This window comes from Heloderma suspectum, chromosome 15 (genome assembly GCF_057233095.1).
Source record: "Heloderma suspectum isolate Gila_16-S chromosome 15, 16-S_ref, whole genome shotgun sequence".
In the NCBI taxonomy this organism is placed as follows: Eukaryota; Metazoa; Chordata; class Lepidosauria; order Squamata; family Helodermatidae; genus Heloderma; species Heloderma suspectum.
In genome coordinates, this window is record NC_139472.1 from 15,651,772 (window position 1) to 15,674,732 (window position 22,961).

Here is a 22,961-nt window from a genome sequence, read left to right on the forward strand (position 1 = left end):
AAGGCCATCGAGTCCAACCCCCTGCTCAATGCCGGAATAATGTCATCCGATGTCATCGAGGCTCTAAATCCATGCCGGGTTTCAGCCAGAACTAGTCAGAACCCAAAAGGAGCTATCCAGGGTGCTGAACCCCAACCCCAAAATACGTTCAGCACCTTGGATAGCTCCTTTAGAATCCTGGCTGATTCCGGCTGAAACCCGGAATGGATTCGCTGCTCCAGTGACATTGGAGCCACCAGTCTCTACTGTCATCAGCACCAATGAGTGTGATCACTACCCCATCCTTTGCCCATTGCTAAACTCTGCCTCCCACCTTTACAGCTAGCAAACAGGGTGGCAAAACTGGGGGAGGAGCATTCAGTCCAGTGCCAGTGATATAACCCGCATTTTTCCAGTGATGTTTCAATCGGAATTGCTCTGTTCTCTGATGTGTGCATTGCCTCCTTGAGAACTGTGCTGCTTAACATTTCAGTTAGGGGCTGTTGGTGCAGGTGTCTGGACTGCACCAGAGTCCGATTGGATTAAGCTTTTGCAGAGGAGCTGAGCCATGGCATTGCTAACAAGCCAAGCTCAAGCACGGGATTAATTTTTCATGCCTCCATGTGGCTCTACATGTAACCTGCTGACTATGTTGTACAAGGCCTGATTAATTATGAAAGGGAAGCTTATTCGGCTGCCTTTCTCATTTGCATTTAACACTGCAGATTTCACTTAGGGATAGTGATGTACAAATCCCCCACTGTCAGGTCCGGGGAGGGGGGGGGCGTGTCTGTGGAGGGGCAATCCAGGCCGCTCAGTCAGGGCCCCGCAGAAACCTCCAGAGCCCAGCCATGTCTTCTGGAGTTGGTAGAGCAGCTCTCCGGCTACATATAAGACGTGATACGCTAATGGCGGTTGCCATTAGCCTACTGCGGGGGGAAATACAGCCGTAAATGGCATATTGTATGCCATTTGCAGCCGTAAAGCACTGACTTTGACCTAAACTGTAGCTGTTTAAGGCAATACCTCTAATATTGCGCTTATTTAGCTTCCCCAGCTCCAAACTACGCATATTTAAATATGCACATTTTTTTAACTTCCTGTTTTACGTAGAAATCAAAGGTGCAAAAATGGCGGGCACTCACCAAATGGCGTTGCAGTGAGCCCGGGGAACTCGCGAGCTTGTGAGCGGCCTGAGCACTGGTCCGGAGGGGGCGAGCAGGGCACTGCTTCGGCAAATGCCCAGAGAAACTGAGCTAGGGTGAGTTCTTACATCCCTAAATTCTCCTGGGTTGGGTTTGGGGCTCTTGTGCTTACCTTACTTATGAGGTAAGCGTCTTACCTCATGAGTGTCCTGTCTGTCATTGTACAGTAATCTCCGTGGCAGCCTGTAGCCACTCAGCTTCCCACACTTCAGTTCAAGCCATCATGAGGAAGACGTCATGAGGCAGTTCCTCCCATGGGGCTTTTTCAGTTCAGGAAGTGCCGGTGGCCTGGGAGGCTGCAGAGCCATGGAAAAGTGCGTAATGGAGAGAGAAAACACACGCAGCACCTTCGGCCGCCTCGCAGTGATTAGGTAAGCTCAGAAACCAAAAGAAATTCAAAATGCTGCCTCAGAAAAGCGAAAGCCTCAACACGTTTGATGTTGTTGCTACATGCAGGAGCAGTGCAGTAAACAAAAAACCCCGAGGGAAAAAGAAAGAAGCTGTGCTACAACCCTTGCCAGGAGTGAGCCCTGCCTGTGAGAAAGTGTTGGAGAATTTCCCCTTCCCTGGGAGAAATTTGCTGAAATTGTCCCCCCAGGTTCTCTGCCCACAAATAGGCTGGGGGATTTTGAAAGGCCCTTTGCACACACCTCTAATCAGGGAAGGAAACAGGGTGGAGGAAGGAGAAGCCGTGGGGTTCCTGTCTACTTCTCTAATGAAGGAAAAAACAAGACTCTGGCACTTCACCTTCCCCACTTTCCCCCATTGTGGGAAGGAGGCAGGGTGGGGCAGGCTAAGCAGAAGCGGAATCGCCTGTGCATGGGGACAGCAGCCATTTTTCTGGCTGGGACCTGTTCCCCTGCTGCTGTCTCCCATCTGAGTTTGGAAATATCTGCAGGGGTTCTGCTTCTGGGGCATGGCAGCAGGGGCATCACCACTGTTACCTCCGATCAGAGATGGCAGTGACAGGGTGCCCTCCAAGAAGGCGATTCCCGCTCCAAGAGGAAACCCCAAAGACTTCGTGGGCTGGACTGGGGACTGCTTTAAATCTATTCCAACACTCAGCAATGCCACCATTCCCCGTTTCAACACAGAACCCAAGGTCAGGCAGCACAAGAGAACTCTCGTTCAGCTTGCTGTGTCCCTTCCAGCTCAGGTGGGCCCCACTCTGGGTATCTTGCACAAGAGCCTCCCCCCCCCCGCATCAAACCCTGGATGATCCAGCCCTATCTAAATGATTTATTATGGGAATCGAGGTCATAGCCGTTCAAATCATGTGTCTTGGTTCATTTCATTTCCCGCTTGTGTCAATACAGAGGCCGTTAAAAGTGGTGCAATTTGACACGTGCCATATGTTTAGGAATGGACTTTGGTTTTGTGATTCAGTTACTCTTGGGTGTGTTGGGTGAATTGGACTGGAACTGCATTTCTTGATACCCAACCCATTGTTTGTTTTGCATCATCTATTCCTGGATGGTCCCCAGTGTGTGCTTGCTACTCAGGCATGGGAGGGCTCTGAGATGGGCAATGTTGCCGAGTAAGAATCTGGGGGCAAAACCAGCAATCGGTCTCTAAGGAAAGAAGGGATCAGGGCAAGGGAGCTGGAGTTTCCATTACCCCCTGACCAGCAAATTTAGCAGGGATTATATTAGTTAAAAATAAATGGTCTAGCCATTACCCTCCCGCCAAAAACCTACCAAATTCCCCCCCCCCGTCTTTTTAACACCTGCTAAATGTGAAGGGTAGGGAGTAGTGGCAAACTCCAGCTCCGTTCCCACCCACACCCATACCCAATAAGCCAGCTCCTCATCTCTCCTTCCCACTCACCTCTTTTGCTGGAGGGATTCAGGCAGGGATGGACAGCCAGAAGTTAGAGGTGCTGTAGTTGTATTCAGCATTGCAGATCCTGCATTGAGTAGAGAAAGAAACTAGATGAACTGGCAAACAAGGAACTCGGTCAAACTGCAGCTTGATCCGGGTCTGTTTTAACTGACTTCAGTTAGAAGAAACCATGGTTCCTGGGTCTAGACATAACAAGAAACTGTGGTTTACTCAAAAGTGAAAGCAGACCATTTCAATTGCTTCTTCTCACATATGCAGGAAGAGGAGGGGAAAGCAAGTAAAAGAGACCATGGCTTGTGGTAGAGCTGAGCTGAAATTTCTCATAAGACATTTTTCTGAGAAAATTTCTGAGATTTTTCTTTTTCTCATCTCCCTAAAAAATGAAGTCCACTTTATTTATTTATTTATTTATTTCTATACCACCCAATAGCTGAAGCACTCTGGGCTCCTTAGCAGAATTTCCCCTGCCATTTATTCTCTGTCATTTTTTCTGGTGAATACCATTCCCCCCACCTCAGAGAAACCACTGGAGAATTGCTCAGTGGATGGATAGCCATTTGTTGGGGATGCTATAGTTGAATTCAGTATTGCAGATCTTGCATTGAGGAGAGAAAGGCCTTGATGGTCTCCAAGGTCCATTCCAACTCTATGATTCGATTGATTGATTGATTGATTGATTGATTGAATAATATTTATGAATTGCTTACATTTAAAAAATAATGTAAGTGATATACAACAATACACAATAAAACCACAATAAAATGCCATACAAAAATTTTCAAAGAGACAAGTATCATAACAGGGCAAAAACAAAGTTGCCTTTATGGGAAAGCTTGTTGAAACAAATACATTTTCAACAGAGACCGAAACCTAAAAGGTTCCACACCTAATTTGTACAGGGAGGGAGTTCCAGAGAGTGGGTGCCATAACACTAAAGGCCTTATTCTGAACCACAATGGACTAGGCATCTAATATCTTAGTCACCATCAGGGGAGTGTTGTATCCACACAGGCAAATCAAAAGTCAGGCAGCCTCTTGGATATTCTGGTGCTGAGTTGTTTAGGGCTTTATAGACAAGTATCTAAACCTTCCCCTTCATGGATCACTGCCTTGTTGTGGCGAAGGGGCTTGCGTAACTCAGTGAAGCCATAAGCTATGCCGTGCAGGGCCACCCAAGATGGACAGGTCATGGTGGAGAGTTCTGACAAAATGTGGTCCACTGGAGAAGGAAATGGCAACCCACTCCAGTATTCTTGCCAAGAAAACCCCATGGAATGTATCACAAGGCTAAAAGATATGATGCCGGTAGATGAGCCCCTCAGATCGGAAGGTGTCCAATATACTACTGGGGAAGAGCAGAGGGAATTTCCAAGTAGCGCCAGAAAGAGTGAAGCGGCTGGGCCAAAGCCGAAAGGACACTCAGCTGTGGATGTGTCTGGTGGTGAAAAGAAAGTCCGATGCTGTAAAGAACAATATTGTTTAGGAACCTGGAATGTCAGATCAATGAATCAAGGTAAGCTGGAGGTGCTCAAACATGAGATGGCAAGATTGAACATCGACATCTTGGGAATCAGCGAACTCAACTGGACAGGCATGGGTGAATTTAATTCAGGTGACCATCATATCTACTACTGTGGGCAAGAATCCCGTAGAAGAAATGGAGTAGCACTCATAGTCAACAAAAGGGTGGGAAAAGCAGTACTGGGGTACAATCTCAAAAACGACAGAATGATCTCAGTACGAATCCAAGGCAAACCATTCAACATCACAGCAATTCAAGTCTATGCCCCAACCACTGAGGCCAAAGAAGTTGAGGTTGATCGGGTCTATGAAGACCTACAATACCTTCTAGAACTAACACCAAAAAAAGATGTCCTCTTCATCATAGGGGATTGGAATGCTAAAGTAGGAAGTCAAGAAATCACCAGGATAACAGGCAGGCATGGCCTTGGTGTACAAAATGAAGCAGGACAAAGGCTAATAGAGTTTTGCCAAGAGAACACACTGATCATAGGAAACACTCTTTTCCAACAGCACAAGAGGCAACTCTACACATGGACATCACCAGATGGTCAATATCAAAATCAGATTGATTATGTCCTTTGCAGCCAAAGATGGAGAAGCTCCATACAGTCAGTAAAAACAAGACCTGGAGTTGACTATGGCTCAGATCATGAGCTGCTTCTTGCAAAATTTCGGCTTAAATTGAAGAACGTAGGGAAAACCACTAAACCATTCAGGTATGACCTAAATCATATCCCTTATGAATATACAGTGGAGGTGAAGAATAGATTTAAGGGCTCTATCTAGTGTATATAGGTGTTTCAGAGTGCTTTTTGCATATAAGTCTATGTGCCCATAGATATAAGGAATTAGACCTGATAGACAGAGTGCCTGAGGAACTATGGAAGAACTATTCTTCAGCACTCAGCTTTCCTTATAGTCCAGCTCTCATAGCCATACGCTGCTACTGGGAAAACCATAGCTTTGATTATATGAATCTTTGTCGGCAAGGTGATGTCTCTGCTTCTTACTATGCTGTCCAGGTTTGCCATAGCTTTCCTCTCAAGGAGCAAGCATCTTTTAATTTCATGGCTACAGTCACTGTCTGCAGTGATCTTGGAGCCCAAGAAAATAAAATCTGTCACTGCTTCCATTTCTTCCTCTTCTATATGCCAGGAGGTGATGGGGCCAGATGCCATAATCTTTGTTTTGTTAATGTTGAGTTTCAAACCAGCTTTTGCACTCTCCACTTTCACCCTCAACAAGAGGCTCTTTAGATCCTCTTTGCTTTCTGCCATTAGGGTGGTATTGTCTGTGTATCTGAGGTTGTTGATAATTCTCCCGGCAATCTTAATTCCGACCTGTGATTCATCCAACCCAGCATTTCTCATGATGTACTCTGCATATAAATTAAATAAGCAGGGCGACAATATACAGCCTTGTCGTACTCCTTTCCCAATTTTGAACCACTCGGTTGTTCCATGTCTGGTTCTTACTGTTGCTTCTTTTCCCTCGTACAGGTTTCTCAGGAGACAGGTAAGGTGGTCTGGTACCCCCATCTCTTTCAGAATTTGCCACAGTTTGTTGTGATCCACACAATCAAAGGCTTTAGCGTAGTCAGTGAAGCAGAAATAGACGTTTTTCTGGAATTCTCTTGCTTTCTCCATGATCCAGCGAATGTTGGCGATTTGATCTCTAGTTCCTCTGCCTCTTCGAAACCCAGCTTGTACTTCTGGTAGTTCTCGGTTCACATGCTGCTGAAGCCTAGCTTGTAGGATTTTGAGCATAACCTTGCTGGCATGTGAAATGAGTGCAATTGTACGGTAGTTTGGACAGTCTTTGGCATTACCCTTCTTTGGAATTGGAATGTAAACTGACCTTTTCCAGTCTTGTGGCCGCTGTTGAGTGTTCCAAATGTGTTGGCATATTGAGTGCAGCACTTTAACAGCATCATCTTTTAGGATTTAAAATAGCTCAGCTGGAATACTGTCATCTCCGCTAGCTTTGTTGTTACTAATGCTTCCTAAGGCCCACTTGACTTCACTCTCTAGGATGTCCGGCTCAAGCTCAGTGACTGCACTATCATGGCTATTAGGGACATTCAGATCTTTCCTGTATAGTTCTTCTGTGTATTCTTTCCACCTCTTCTTATTCTCATCTGCTTCTGTTAGGTCCCTGCCTTCTTTGTCCTTTATCATGCCCGTCTTTGCACAAAACGTTCCCTTGAGATCTCCGATTTTCTTGAAAAGATCTCTAGTCTTTCCCATTCTATTATTTTCCTCGATTTCTTTGCATTGTTCATTTAAGAAGGCCTTCTTGTCTCTCCTTGCTATTCTCTGGAACTCTGCATTCAGTTGGATATATCTTTCCCTTTCTCCCTTGCTTTTCGCTTCCATTCTTTCCTCAGCTACTTGTAAAGCCTCATCAGACAGCCACTTTGCTTTCTTGCATTTCTTTTTCTTTTTCTTTGGGATGGATTGAGTTGCTGCCTCCTGAACAATGTTACGGACCTCCACCCATAGTTCCTCAGGCACTCTGTCTATAAGATCTAATCCCTTAAATCTATGGGCACATAGACGTATATGCAAAAAGCACTCTGAAACACCTATATACACTAGATTTACGGTGCTATTTTGCATATAAGTCTATGGGCACAGGCTGCTGATCGCCGTGTTTTTTACATGGCGATCGGGACAGAGGTGGACGGGTCTGGGCAAGTTGTGGGCCACTTACCAAGCACGGGGGGGGGCTAGAGTGCAGCCTGGGGGGCTAGCAAGTGGGGGCAGGGGCTATGCAGGCACCCAGAGTACCCAGATGGGGAGGCGCCCATCCATCTCTAGTCCCATTGAAAGCACATCACAGGTTCCACGACAATGGAACCCATTCCCTAGGGAGGGGGGGCTCTCCTACACTGGAGGCATTCAATCGGAAGCTGGACAGCCATCTGTCAGGGATGCTTTGACTTGGATTCCTGCACTGAGGAGGGGGTTGGACTCGATGGTCTCATAGGCCTCCTCCAACCCTACTATTCTATGATTCTGTGATCTGCTCTCAAGGTTAGCAATGCATAGACCACAGTGCTCAGTCTATTCTTCTCCAGGAAAGGACATAGCTGCCAAACCAGCTGAAGCTGGGGCAAGGTACTCCTATCCACCGAAGACACCTGCACCTGTGTTGACAAGGCTGGAGCAAGGAGCACGCAAAAACCTGCTCCTTCAAGGGGAGTGCAGCCTGTCCAGAGCAGGTGACTGACTGAATTCCCAGACAGGAGGACCACTCACCCACAGAACCTCCACTTTGCCAGGATTCAGACTCAGTTTTATTGGTCCTCATCCAGCCCATCACTGCAGACACTGGTGATTCTATGAACTTGTAGGCAGGGGCATTGCTAAACATGTCAAAGATTTGTAGCCCAGGCCTTTAGGGCACAAATCTGCATAAAATGTGTGTATGCTAATTTATATCTGTGCATGCAAATTTAGAAATAATTACTAGGATTCATTTAAATTTCACAGGGGGTAAAGGCAGCAAATGAATTTCTCGTCCAAATCACTTCTAATAAAATAGAGTTTTCAAATAATTTGCATCCTCCCCCAGATCATCCAAAACCAATGGGGAAAAAGGTTCCCTCCCCCCAAGCTTAATTGCCATGAAGGGGAAGATTGGGGGGGGGAGCGGCAGCATATGGGAAGGGGACAGTTAACCATTCCCTCCACAGCTACAGTCCCCCTTGAAAACTGGCCCTTGCATGGCAATTAAACGGAGAAGAAACCTTCTTTTGGAACCAATAGACACTCAGGGTTCTGTGAAATACATCCAGAGCCCTGGGAAATTGATTCAGTGCCAAGGCGCCATGGTGCTCAGGCCTAACAATGCCCTGCTTGTAGGTAAGATTCCCCAGCAAGCTCAGCCTGGCTGGAACCTCTTTCCTGGCTAGATGCCGGCAGGATTGGTGGATGCTGCGCACGGACCTGGCAGGACACATAAGTTAAATCTAGCCAGGACTAGAAACAGGATGAGAAGAGAATGAGGTGAGACAGCCCAGGCCTTATCCTGACTCACCTATGTCCCCCTGCATCTTCAGAGAACACAACTGAGGCCTGATCCTGCCCAGGCCTATGGGCTGTCAATTCCTGCATTCACTGCACATGGGGGTGGGGGGATCACACCTGAGAGCCACAGCATCAATACTGACATGGCCCCCAATCACAAGCACAGTGGCCGCATTTTCAGGGTTTGTGGGGAAACATCCTCATGGGGCCCCATTACACCAGCAAAGAATGTCCGGCTGTCAAAGGCCTGGGCAGCAGCAGTTAGTGGGCAAAATCCTTCAGGACTAAAAATGGATATTCAGTACCATTAATGAACTGCTGTAACTATTTTGGTCTATCAGTTTAAACATTAGAAATTCTTCCAGGATATGACATCTCATCACCAACACCACCTGTTTTCTGTTCTTTTCTTTTCAACAATCAACCAGCATCCCACGGCCGCTCAGTTGGGGGGGGGGGGTGTCCCATCTTTTTGTCCCATCTTATCTGTTTATTTTTTGCCTCACTTTACACTTTTGCTATCTGTTGCTTGTTCACACAGCTTGGAGAGATCTTTTTTTAGAGTCCTTCTCAGTTCCTTTCGGATTTCACCATCCGGAATAATTTAGTCTCCTTCCCAAAGAGGTTTTGGAAAGCGTTCAAGGAAAGATCAGATGGACATCTGTCAAGGGTGCTCCAGACAGAGAGAATATCTGGTCAGGAGAGAGGATGAAATATTAGCCCTCTTTTGCTTCTGTTATTTCATGATAAAAAAAAGAAGATCTCTCCCTCACCACTTTGATTTCTCTTCACTCCCCATCCTGTATAGCAGTGGAGGGGGCATTTTTTTTTCTTTTTCTGCTGAGGCCAATACTCCCTCAGGTAATTTGTCAGGGACTGCATGCAAAGAGTGGGTAGATATGCAGTCAGCAGTGGGTGGGGCCAAAGCCAAAATTGGGTGGGGACAACCCCCCCCGTCTGACTCCTGCCACTCTATGTATTTTTCTAGCAACCCCTCCTCTCTCTCTTCTCTCTCTTCTCTCTCTTCTCTCTCCCTCCCTCCCTCCCTCCCTCTTCCTCCCAGTCCAGCAGGCTACCATGGGAGGAACAGATGACTCTTACCAGAGGTCTGAACTGATTGCTTGCAGAGGGCTTTTAACGTTAGACCAAGGAGCACATGAAATAAGGCCCAAGGTCACATGTGCCCCAAAGTTGTTCACCCCTGCTCTGTAGGGTCTAATGCAGACCCCTCTCCCTTCATAGTGTTCCAGTGAGGGGTTCTAGGGACAGTGCTAATTTGGAGGCTGGCAAGATTTGCAGCATTTACTTCATTTACAAATACGGAAACAGAGTATACGTAGAGGCAAAGAGCCACGCCTCTCACTGGTCACAGGTCTCCCTCTCTCTAATACACCCTGCAGACCACTGGTCTGAGACCTTACCCCTGCAGGTGAATTGTCCACTTATTTATGTATTGATTATCACACTTATATCCCACCTTTTTTCCCCTCTTCCAGGGAACGCAAGGCAGCTTGCATAGTCTTCCTTCTCTCATAAGAACATCAGAAGAGCCCTGCTGGCTCAGACCAAGGGTCCATCTAGTCCAGCATTCTGTTCACACAGCGGCCAACCAGCTGTCGACCAGGAACCCACAAGCAGGACACAAGCGCAACAGCACTCTTCCACCCATGTTCCCCAGCAACTGGTGTATTGCCTCTGATACTAGAGGCAACATATAGCCAACAGGACTAGTAGCCATTGATAGCCTTCTCCATGGATTTGTCTAACCCCCTTTTAAAGCCATCCAAATTGGTGACCATCACTACACCCTGTGGTAGCGAATTCCAGAGTTGGACTCTGTGCTGTGTGGAGTAGCCCTTCCTTTTATCTGTCCTGAATCTCCCACCAATCAGCTTCATGGAATGACCCTACTGGGTTCTAGTATTTTGAGAGACGGATATTATCTTCACAACAACCCTGTGAGGAAGGTTAGGCTGAGATGCAGTGACTGGCCCAAAGGCACCCAGTGAGCTTCATGGCCAAGTGAGGACTAGAACCTGGATAGCCCGACCCCCTGCCTAACACTAACCACTACCCCACACTGGCTCTCTTTTAAGACACCATCCATAGCCATTAATAAATATTTAATTTTTATTAATATTTTGCCCAATGTAAAAATTAAAATATATAATATTTTTAAAAACTTTTAAAATATGAAAAACTTTTGCCCAAACCCTGACCATTCATTCATGGTGATCAAGCCAGCCAAACTCACAACAGTCAGTTGGGTGGCTCACGTAAGCTTCCGTAAGAGAGCACTATCTGTAGTATCATCTCTGCAGGAATGTTAATGGTTATTGTTTCCACCTTTTAGCTAGTTCTTGTTGCACAAGTTTCTCCTCCTTTCCCTTCATCCAGGGTGGTGAGACCACAGCTGTCTACAGAGACTCAAGGGACTGGACTTTGGCAAGCTGGAACTCTGATGTCACTTTTTGACTCTTAAAGACGCCTCCTTGCATTTCTGATTGGTGAGTGTGGAGGTCCAGGTTGCCAAAGCTTGCCAAAGCCTCCAGATACAGGAACAGGGCCCTATTCATGGGGGGGGGGGTGCAAAAAAGATGGAAACCTGAGTGGGGAGTGGAGTCACATGCCAATGGCAAAGGCAGAGGGTGCTATGGTTCCCTGGCCAGTCTCCAGGAGACAGAGAGAGGCCTGTAGTGCTTGACTTACAGGAGAAAGGATGTGGGCCCCCTCGATGAAATCCACAAAAAAAAAACCCCTCAACCTGTCCCTATGCCCCCCCAACATTAAAAAAACACACACAACCCAGCTATGAGAGTCATCACAAAAGCTATGAGGGCCTTCTCCCTCTGTTCCTATATAATTTGAGTAGTGGGGACCTCCTCTTGACTAATAGCCTACTCATGAGTAAGGGCACATTCATGAGCAAGGCAAAGGGAGGCAGGAAGCAGGCATGGTTGGAAAGCTGCATATAAAGGGCAGAGGAAGAGGGATGTGAAAGATATCTGTAGCTTTCAGTGCCTGGGAGAGAACCAGGGACTGAAAAGCAGGACAACATTGTGAATAATATTTTCCTCGGATGGATCCACCTCCTTTCCAAATTACTGGGGTAATTTTCTTTGGCAGCCATATTGGCTTAATTTTGTTCTTGGCATATGCAAAACACATGCAAATTTAGCATTGCCTGGGCACCCCTGCCATTCCTGGCCATGCATTTGATGACTTTGGGTCATCACTGTCAGCTGCAGAGTTTGATTTCAAGCTCTCTGAGGCAGTGACCTTGTTTTGTTTCTTGGCATGTTGCTCCATTTGCCCATGATGGTGTATAAATAAGCCATGTGCTTCACAGGAACAACAAAAGCTCAGACGGGCTTCATTGAGAGTACTGATGTGAACATGCCTGGAATAGCTAGGCAAATGCCAGGGCCCACTGTAACTTGGCCTTTAGGATATTGTTGTTGTTCAGTCATTCAGTCGTGTCCGACTCTTCGTGACCCCATGGACCAGAGCACGCCAGGCCTTCCTGTCCTGCACTCTCTCCCGGAGCGTGCTCAAGTCCATATTCATTGCATCAGTGATGCTATCTAGCCATCTCATCCTCTGCCGTCCCCTTCTCCTTTTGCCTTCAGTCTTTCCCAGCATCAGGGTCTTTTCCAGGGAGTTTTCTCTTCGCATTAGGTGGCCAAAATATTTGAGCTTCAGCTTCAGTATCTGTCCTTCCAATGAGCGCTCAGGGTTGATTTCCTTTAGGACTGACTGATTTGACCTCCTTGCAGTCCAGGGGACTCGTAAGAGTCTTCTCCAGCACCACAGTTCGAAAGCATCAGACTAATAAAGCTTTTGATAGTTTCTGAGAAAATAATGAAGGGATCATTCAATTTGATAGAAGAGAAATTGCTTTTGAGAAGAAATCCAATGGTGAAGACATTTCGGAGATATTCTCCTGGGTTGGGGTTGGGTTTCTTGGGCTTATCTTACTTAGGAGTGAGCACAAGTGTCCTGTCTTTCATTGTACAACCATCTCTCTGGTGGCCTGTGGCCTCCTCAGCTTCCCACACTTCAGTTAAAGGCCAGTTTGAGGCACCAGCTAACACCTCCCTTGGGGCTTTTTCAGATCACGATGTGCAAGCAGCCTGGGAGGCTCGCTGGGATTAGCTAAGTTCAAAAAAACAACAAAAATGAACTATAAAATTAATATGTGTGTGTATAAATATAAATTTTAAAATCTATAAATTGATAAACTAAATGTGCTTCATTTTGTTTTGGAGTGCATCATCTGCATTGCATTGCCTGCATAATGTTGATTTGATCCTTTCCTGTCGCATTTCTCAGAGTCCACCTGAACAATCAATGAAACAGGGAGTGAGTTTTGTGGAGGGGCAGAATTTATTATGAGATATGACCCCCTGCTTCCCCGCCCCCCGCCCCAGCCTTCCATTTTGGGCATCTCTACCGGGCAGTGGAGTCTGGTGGCTCTGATGTGAGTGGGGCTGTGAATCTGCTCTAGGTTTCAGTCAGAACCAGTTGGACCTCAAAAGGAGCTCTCCAAGGTGCAAAGCAGAGCTCCTTTCGAGTTCTGACTGGTTCTGACTGAAACCAAGAGTGGATTCACCACCCCACGGATTGGAGCCACCAGCCTCAACTGCTACCAGGAACACAGCTGGGAAACGTCTGTTTTCCAGCCATATTACGCTCTGGTAAACACTGCTCTCTAACCAGGCAGCTCAGTGTTGAAACAATGGGAAGCCTGTTGTCTTTCTGTCACAAACACATAATGTTTATGGCCTTTCTTTATGGCTTATAAATCAAGCCTTCCAATATTGTGACTTTCAGTGCCCTTTAAAATATTACTCTGATGGCCATTCCCTAATTGGGTTTCATGCCATCCATCTTGAGAACATTCCTATTTACAACCAGACTACTAATGGTGCTTGTAACAAGGCCCATTTTTCTTCCAGCCATACATTGACAGGGGAGGGCTTTTGGATTCCAGTAAGAGTGAGGTTGCAAGCCAGGATTCACAGGGACCCAGCACCAACAATTCTGGTTAGCTGGGATGCTGGCAACTTCTTCCTCCCCCTCCTCAGAATTCTCTGTTCCTTCTGAGCTAGCTGTAATATATATTCACATCCTTCTGTGGGCCGATGATGGGGGGAAATTGCTTTTCTCAGCAACTATATATTGTTGTGAGTGAGCTATCCCTTTTGCAGTGCAAAGTATTTTTGGGTGGCCTGCTCTTGAATGGGCAGTTAAGGCCAAATAGTTTTACAAAAGACCTGCTTCTGGTTGAGATGAAAACTGCACAGCGGCCTGCATCTTTGGACTCTCCTCGGGGATGTGGCTATGGGGAATAGGGACGCTGGAGACATTTGAGATGGACTAAACTGAGCCTGGATTTCTAACAATCCATCCTGCGAAATCCACTGCAGAGTGACCCCCTCAGGCCACGCAGAATCTGTGGCCTTTCGGATGATTCATTTAGTTTACGCATATAAATTCGTACGAAAATATGTAAGTTTCTGCGGAGGAAACGTTGAATGGAATGGGGGACAATATGCTAAATGTTACATGCTGAGGTTAAGTATGGAAATACTTACATAGATACTTAAGGAATTATTTGCGTATTTTTCTGCATGCCGAAAAAAAATCGTATCCGTCTGTGGGCAAACAATGAAACAAAATGCGCCTGACAATCCACGAAACACAGATGGAGAGGATTTTACACAGTCTGTACATCCCTAATGGGGAATGTCATGATGGGTGCCTGCACTTTAAAATTTCCCACTACACTGGTTGCAAAATATAATATCTCAATAAAAAGGTACAACAGAAGGCATCCTTTCCACTGGCACCATCCTAAGGGTTTATGCATGTGAGTTATGCCACACTATGACTCGACTGCACACAACCTGCACAGCTATTAGTGATGGACAAACTCGATTTGGAATGAGCTTTTCCAGAGAAAAACAAAGGATTGCACAGCTCCATTGTCCCTAGCAAGCTTGCCCACAGTACACTGGAGTACCTAAAGGATGTATGCACAGTTCTAACTGAGCTGAGATTCTTGCTCATGACTACAACAACAACTGAAACCAAAAGGGAGATCTGCTCAATTTGTGTGCAATTTGCTTAGCTGCTCAGTAAAAGGTGCTCCAGAATCTCGTTTTGCATTCCAGGCTAGAGACGAAATTCTCAGGGAAATGATGGTCCACTCAGAGGTATTATGAGCTGGACCACTGCACTGCTAGCACTGATGAGCATTAGAGTCAAAGGATCAATGAGCGACTGTGGCTCAGTGGTGGAGCGCATGTCTTCCCTGCAGAAGGCGCTAGGCAGGTTCAGTCCCTGGCATCTCCAGTTAAAAGGATTAGTAAGTATCCGATGACGGCAAAGGCCTGTGCCTGACACCTTGGAGAGTCCGAGGATGCAAGTCTAGGCTAGAAGGACAAACGTCTGCCCTGGTGTATGAGGCAGCTTCCTGTGCTTCTAGAAAGAGAGCAAACAGACATGAACACAATAACTGCTCTCCTGGGAAGCCTATGGAACTCTACTTGTCATAAGAACTGGGGCTGCACACTGGTTTGGCCCAACCCCGACCTCTGAGTTGAAGTGGGGCACTTTGGGCCACTTCAGGCCATCTCCGAGGTGAAGCAGAGGGGGCCCAAAGAGGTCACTCTGAAGTGCATCAGAGTGCTTCCAAGCAATCCAGAAGCCCAGCTGCCACATCGCTGCCACTGCCCAGCCCCCAGCTCCTTACCTGAGTGCCCTGGACACGTGCCAGCAGCTGTCTTGTTGTTCTATTGTATTGCCCTTATTTCGCCGTAGTCTATGTAAATCTTTATGTAGAGTACCCATGCCCAAATAAGGAACGCAAATGGCGGCGCCCATGGGCACCGCCATTTGCATACGTGCTTTCCCCCCCCCAAAGTCAGCGGTGATAGGCTACGTAAAGATTTAAGTAGCCTATCACGGCTGACTTTGAAAATCTAGCCGTGATAGGCTATGTAAATCGTTACGTAGCCTATCACTTTTTTTTTTTTTTTACGGGGAAATGGCGGCGGTGGCAGCCGGTAGGAAGACCGGCCGCCGCCCCCGCCGAAACGCTGCTGAAAAGCTGCCGGGACCCGCCGCTGAGAGGGACATTCGACAGAGGTAAGTCCCATCCCGGTGGGGGGCGGGGGGGCGAAGAATTTCCCCACCAATTTTGGGGGGCCGAATGCATTGGCATTCGGCCTCCTGGAGATTCGTGGAGAAATTCTCCACCATCCCTAGTCTTGTGGTAGCAAATTCCATAGTTTAACTATGCACTGGGTGAAGAATCATAGAATCATAGAATAGTAGGGTTGGAAGGGGCCTACAAGGCCATTGAGTCTAACCCCTGCTCAATGCAGGAATCCAAGTCAGAGCATCCCCGACAGATGGCTGTCCAGTCTTATCTTGAATGCCTCCAGTGTGGGAGAGCCCAACACCTCCCTAGGGGATTGGTTCCATTGTCGTATTGCTCTAACAGTCAGGATGTTTTCCCTGATGTTCAGCCAGAATTTGGCTTCCTGTCACTTGAGCCCATTATTCTGTGTCCTGCACTCTGGGAAAGAAGCCTTTCTTTTATATGTCCTTGATCTCCCACTAATCAGCATCATGGGATGATCCTATTGGGTTCCAGCATTATGAGAGAGAGAGAAAAATGTCTCCCTTTCCACTTTCTCCACACCATGTATAATTTTGTCCTGAATAATAGTCCACTGTGTACTTCTCTCTTTCCCAAAGCCTGCACAAGTCCTGCAGTGTCTGCTTGAGAAGGTGACATAATAGACCCATCATTACCATCATGTTTTTTATTAATTTTATTTATTTATTATTTAATTTATTAATCGCCAATCTGGCTGGTCACCCAGCCACTCTGGGCAATGTACAATAAAACAATAAAATTCTACAATAAAAACATTTTCTAAAATACCCTAACCCACCCCAAATGCCTGCCTGAACAGCCACGTTTTTAATGCATGACGGAAGCTCATTAAAGAGGGGGCATGACGGAGTTCCCTAGGGAGGGAGTTCCACAGAGTGGGGGCCACTACAGAAAAGGCTCTCTCCCTTGTCCCCACCAGTCTAGCTGTCCTGGCTGTTGGGACAGAGAGAAGGCCATCCGAGGCTGATCTTGTTAAGCGGCCTGTCTGGTGCTGCTGGAGGTGCTCCTTAAGATAGGCTGGGCCGGAACCATATAGGGTTTTAAAGGTCAAAACCAACACCTTGAATTTGGCCCGGAAAACAACTGGTAACCAGTGCAACTCCTTCAGCACTGGAGTGATGTGATCTCGCCGGCGGCTGCCTTAATCAGGCGAGCCACCGCATTCTGTACCAGCTGCAGCTTCCGAACCGTCTTCAAGGGTAACCCCATGTAGAGCGCATTACAGTAGTCTAAACGAGAGGAGACCAGAGCATGTACTACCGATGGGAGCAGATGGTCGGGAAGGAAGGGGTGCAGCCGCCGTATCAGATGGAGTTGATACAGCGCTGTCCGGCTCACAGCTGACACCTGAGCCTCCATGGACAGCTGGGAGTCCAAAATGACCCCCAGGCTGCGGACCTGGTCTTTCAAGGGTAGCCATACCCCATTCAACACCAGGTCAACATCCCCCAGCCTCCTCTTGTCTCCCACCAAAAGTACCTCAGTCTTGTCAGGGTTCAGCTTATTCCTCCCCATCCAGCCACTCACCATCTCCAGACATTTGGACAGGGATTCTATGGCCAACCTTGGTGAAGATTTGAACGAGAGGTAGAGCTGCGTGTCATCCGCATATTGATGACAATGCACCCCAAACCTCCTGATGATAGCCCCCAGCGGCTTCACATAGATGTTAAATAGCATCGGGGAGAGGATGGAACCCTGTGGCACCCCACAAGTAAGTGGCCACGGGTCCAAAACCTCCTCTCCCAGTGCTACCCTCTGGTACCTGCCAGAGAGGAAGGACCGGAACCACCGCAATACGGTGTCTCCAATGCCCAACCCCTCCAGGCGGTCCAGGAGGATACCGTGGTCAATGGTATCAAAAGCCGCTGAGAGGTCGAGGAGAACAAGGAAGGAGCATTCACCCCTATCCAGAGCCCTCCTCATATCATCTACCAAGGCGACCAAGGCCGTTTCTGTCCCATGCCCAAGCCTGAAGCCCGACTGAAATGGGTCTAGATAATCAGTTTCTTCCAAGTGTGCCTTCAACTGCATCGCCACCACCCGCTCAATCACCTTGCCCAAAAATGACAGATTTGAGACTGGGCGAAAGTTGTTCAGAACTTGAGGATCCAAGGAGGGCTTCTTTAAGAGCAGTCTTATCACTGCCTCCTTGAGGGCTGATGGCATCACTCCCTCCTCAAGGGAGGCGTTCACCACCGCCCTGATCCCCTCACCCAGTCTCTCTCTGCAGCCCATAATGAGCCACGATGGGCAAGGATCAAGTAAGCAGGTGGTCAGCCTTACAGATGAAAGCACCTTGTCCACTTCATCAGGAGGAAGAAGCTGGAACCAATCCCACAAAACCGGTTTGCCACAGGCCGCCTCTTGCTCACTAACTGTATCCACAGCGTGCAGAGTAACACACACCTAATCTGATCAATTTTATCTGCAAAGTGCCTTGCCAAGGCCTCACAGGAGGCCTTAGAATGCTCCAGTGGTTCCGGAGCCACAGGACCGACCAGGCTCCGGACCACTTGGAACAGCCTCCTGGGACAGCACTCTGCAGACGCGATGGATGTTTTTTACCCACTATGGTCACTGGTCAACAGGTTTTGTAGCCTACCAAAAAACAACAAACTGCTTAATTAAAGAATAATAGAAACTTAGAATCAGAAGTGACCTGGATGGTCATATAGTCCAACCTTCTGCCGATGCAGGAAAACTGTAAACCACCTTGGTTTCATTGCAAGAGGGGAAAAGGTGGGATATAAATGTAATACATTTTTTTTTTTAAACTTGACCAAACTTAGGTACTGTGCATCTTGATTTAGGGTGGGGAGCCATTTGCTGGCTCACCTCAGTCAGCAAAATATCTGTGACTTCCCTTACCATCAAGACTTTCAAAACCCTAAACCAGGATTGGGAAACCTGCAGCCTTCCAGATGTTGTTGGACTACAACTCCCATGAATGCTGACCATTGGCCATGCTGGCTGGCACAGATGGGAATTGGTGTACAAAACTCCATAAACAGCTCAGGATACCACAAGGACTGCCTCTTTCAATAGGAAACTACCTAGGTATTAAGAACCTCATCTGAAGCCCTTGTGTGGGTTCATGTGTCATGTGTGGTGAGAAAGGGTGTGATCCAGAATGAGGCCTTTTCTGTTATGGTGCCCTGCCTCTGGAACTCACTCCCCAAGAAAACTCACCCAGTGCCATCTCTGTCTTCTTTTTAGCATTAGGTGAAGACTTCCTCTTTTTTTAATCTGGCCATAATTTTTTTTTTTTAGGATGCTTAGATTTTGAGTGGTGGGTCTCTCTTGCTTTTCAAGGTCTGTCTGCTGCAATTTCATTCTGTTGTATAACTTAAACCAATTGAAGTTTCATGAGTCGGCATGTACAGGACTGTGCTGTCACCGTGATCATTCATGACAGCACAGCAGCCATTGGTTATAATGCATCATCCTGGGGTGCAAGCCTATTCAGGTAGGCGGCCGCCTCCAAACTCAGAGGTGACTGACTGCCTATCCAATGCAGGGCAAGAGAAGCACAGAAGGGATCTGTGCTTCTCCTGCCCTGCATTTTCGGCTAGAGAGCCGATTGCGGCTGTCTGGCTGCAGGAGGGCGGAGAGGGAGAGGAGGCTGCTGTACGACACATTGGATGTGTTGTATAGGCATTTCCGCCCTCCCTGCCCCAGAATGCCTCCAGACACACCCCTCCTCGCCACTCCGTGTGCCTCTTGTGAGTGCGGAGCATGAGGTGTTCCGTGCTGCCTCAGAGGCAGTGTGGAAGCAGGGGGCGGTCGGTTCTCCGGGAACTGACCTTGAAGCGCGGGCTCTAATGTCGGTTCCCAGAAAACCAGATATCCTATGGCTGTCTAGCTGCTGTCTAGCAGCCATAGGACTGCTCCCCTAACGTTGCTAAGTTAATTAACACTATGACTGGAACAGGTAATCTTTGCCTTTTGTTCATACCCAAACAGAGAGAATGAAATTTCTTGATCGGCTACTCTGTTTACTCTTTATTACAGTCGTTTAGACCCATTCAAGTTAAAATACACAGACAGATATACAGTTATCAGGACACAGGCTACAAATTCTTCAGTTTAACTAATACAGTCAAACAAGTTGGCTCTTGTTCTCATGGAGATTACAAAGAAAGTAGCCACCTGTTCGGTGACATCTGGGATTTTATCCGAGAGCCAGTTGATTACCAGTCTTTCATCTGGATGGCTGGGAAGCTGGTCAGAAGAGGGTCAGTTACGTGGCAGCTCAAATCAGAGTAAAAATTACAATATAAATACATGTGTCAAAGTTTCAGGGACTCCTGCTTTGCATGGACACCATCTGTTTTGAAGTGGAATTCTCAGAAATCTGCCCTGGTGGTAGAACATTTCGTCTTGCGAGTATACATGCTCCACAAGATGTCTATTCCTAACAGATGTCAAATAAGAAAGTGAGGACAGAATCCCATGGGCCCTTGGAGAACAAGTTCTGTTAGCCAGAGAGTACAGATCCTGTAGATCAACTGATTCTTGATCTGTTCTAATTCATCAGATTCACATTCGAGTAGACTTGTCATTTTCAGGTCAGCAGAGTAGTGCTCCGAGAGAGTGAATTGTTCTCCTACTGGTTTTGAGTGTTGCTATTTCTGTGGTCAAATCAAAGAAATCTAGTAACTAGCAGTACAGTCCTATATGGGTATGCCCTGAATTAAGCTCCCCTGAATTAGAGCAATACAACAGTGGAACCAATGACCAAGGAGGTGGTGGGCTCCCCCACACTGGAGGCATTCAAGAATCAAGATGAAGCTGGACAGCCATCAGTCAGGGATGCTCTGACTTGGATTCCTGCACTGAGCAGGGGGTTGGACTCAATGGTCTTGTAGCCCCCTTCCAACCCTACTGTTCTATGATTCTATGAAGCTATGAATTAGTGCATGATCCTTCCCCAACCTTGTGCAGTCCAGATGTGTTAACTCCTATAATTCCCAGTCACACATCTGGATGGCACCTGGCTGGGGAATGCTAAAATAGCATATGGGCACAGTAAAGCCAAACTGAAATGTCTTTCAGTCCCACTGATTTCAACAGGTGAGATGTAAGCATGTTGTCGTTGTTATTTACGTTTCTATACTGCCCCATAGTCGAAGCTCTCTGGGCAGTTTACAGAAGCTGAAACATTAAAATACAACATGCGAAGTGTAAAAGCCATTTACATCAAAACACACAGACAATATACACAAAAACATACAACTGAAAACAGCTTTGACCCGTCAGTCATAACATAGGACACATCCAGGGCCGATTAAAACTCACCACCTGCTGCCAAACGCCTGGGAAAAGAGATAGGTCTTAACCTGGCACCAAAAAGATAACAACATTGGTGCCAGGTGGACCTCATCAGGGAGCTCCTTCTACAGATGGGGGGCCACCACCGAGAAGACCCACTCCCTCACTGCTGCCTTCTCAGCCTCCCTCAGAGGAGGCACCCAGAGGAGGACCTTAGATGCTGAATGTAGAGTATGCGTAGGTTCATTTTGGGAGAGGCATGTTGAGGTCCCAAGCTCTGCCGAGCTTGCTTGCTTGCTTTATTACATTTCTATATCACCCAATAGCCACAGCTCTCTTCTGTTGCAATCAATGAGATGCAAAAGCACTGCACTTTGGCTGAATTATGCCCTGTGTCAGACAATGATGACACAACATGCTAAATGACCATAAGAATGTAACAAGAGTCCTGCTGGATCAGACCAAAGTCCTATCCAGCCCAGCATCCTGTTTCCTACAGTGGCCAAACAGATGCCTCTGGGAAGCCCGGAAGGAGGACATGAGCACAATAGCCCTTGCCTGCTATTGTTCGCTAGTGGCTGGTATTAAGCATGTGCCATTGCGTTTAACGGAGTGGGGATGGATGGGTTGGTCAGTCTTGGTCTCACTGGGAATGTCGATCTTTTTAGGTCAAGCTTGTCCCGTCCCATTTCCACACAAGCTTGTAATTTTAAAAAAGAAAGAAATCCACACAGAAACTCAGAATTCGTTTGTGCATGTTTAAAATGCAGTTCACATCACTGAAATGCAGTGTTGTGCGCTCTTTTCCCTATGAGTTGCCTTTTTGTGTGCCTTTTTCTCCAACATGACCTGCCTTGGAAACCTTGCCAAAATGCAGATTTCAGAATGCAACTCTGAGCATCTCTACACCAGCCTAAAATCCCACATTTAAAACGGGGCTTTCTGCTTCTGTTTTAAATGCAGGATCACAACAGACTCCCTTTACACTCACTCCCCCCCACTTTTCCTCCTCCTTTCCCCACTTATCTGAGCCTTCCATATGTTTCATTATGCAGCCGCTAGATGGCGCTGTGGTCTAGTTCCTCTTATTGTGGGTTTTCCTTTTTCATGAGGGATCTCAAGCACTTTAATTTGATAGCTCATTATCTTCAATCTTTTTTTCTTTTTCTTTTTAAATGGAATAAAGGTCATTCCGTGCTGGAGATGCCCTGGAGGTTGACAACATCATCTAAAAGACCCGCAAACTTCCTTGAGTAACCAATCTCAACAGCAGGATAAAAGCCCTCTGTCTTGCCTTGCTGAAAGGCTCTGGAAGTGCACATTTGGTAAAGTGAGTTCTTAATGATATAGGGTGGGATACAAATGTAATAAATAAATAAATAAATAAATAAATAAATAAATAAGATCAGTTAAAAAATAAATAAAGACCTTCAACAGACTGGATTTCTCACCCATCCCTACAGACCTGGTGTACAACCACTTAGCAATGGGTCCACACCACACCAATGAAATGCCTGGGGTGGGATGGGGTGGGGGATGCAGCCACAGAAGTCTACCGTCTCGAACGTTTTCTTACATAGCACCTTCTGCGATGGCAGCCTTTTCCAACCAAAGTCCCTCCAGATGTTTTGGCCTACAACTTTCATCAGCCCTGACCAGCATGACCAATGGTCAGGGATGCTGGAATTTGTAGACCAGAACATCTGGAAGGGCCCAGGGTGGGGAAGTCTGTGTTAAGGTCTGGGGATACACTGCATTATTTTGTACTAGTCCCCACTTGTATATACTATAGTATATACCTGCTTGAGGAAGCCTGCTGTAATAGCCTTACCTTGCTTCCTATAGTGTGTACACAAGCAAGGGTGCAGGACTATAGTTTCCAAGAGCCAAGGTTTGTGGCAGTTAGGGGCTGGGACA

General features: G+C 47.0%; 1 protein-coding gene across 3 annotated transcripts in view; it reads left to right on the forward strand.

Moving 5' to 3' along the window:
* Nucleotides 1-1,451: 1,451 nt before the first annotated feature.
* GUCA2A (guanylate cyclase activator 2A) overlaps nucleotides 1,452-22,961 on the forward strand; it is a 34,897-nt gene continuing 13,387 nt past the window's right edge. The window contains exons 1-2 of one of the 3 annotated variants that reach the window (XM_084822264.1): nucleotides 1,452-1,555; nucleotides 22,231-22,374. The gene's annotated coding sequence lies outside the window, so the exon portion shown is untranslated. The remainder of the gene's footprint in view (nucleotides 1,556-22,230; nucleotides 22,375-22,961) is intronic. The other 2 variants (XM_084822265.1, XM_084822266.1) reach the window with 2 other exon arrangements.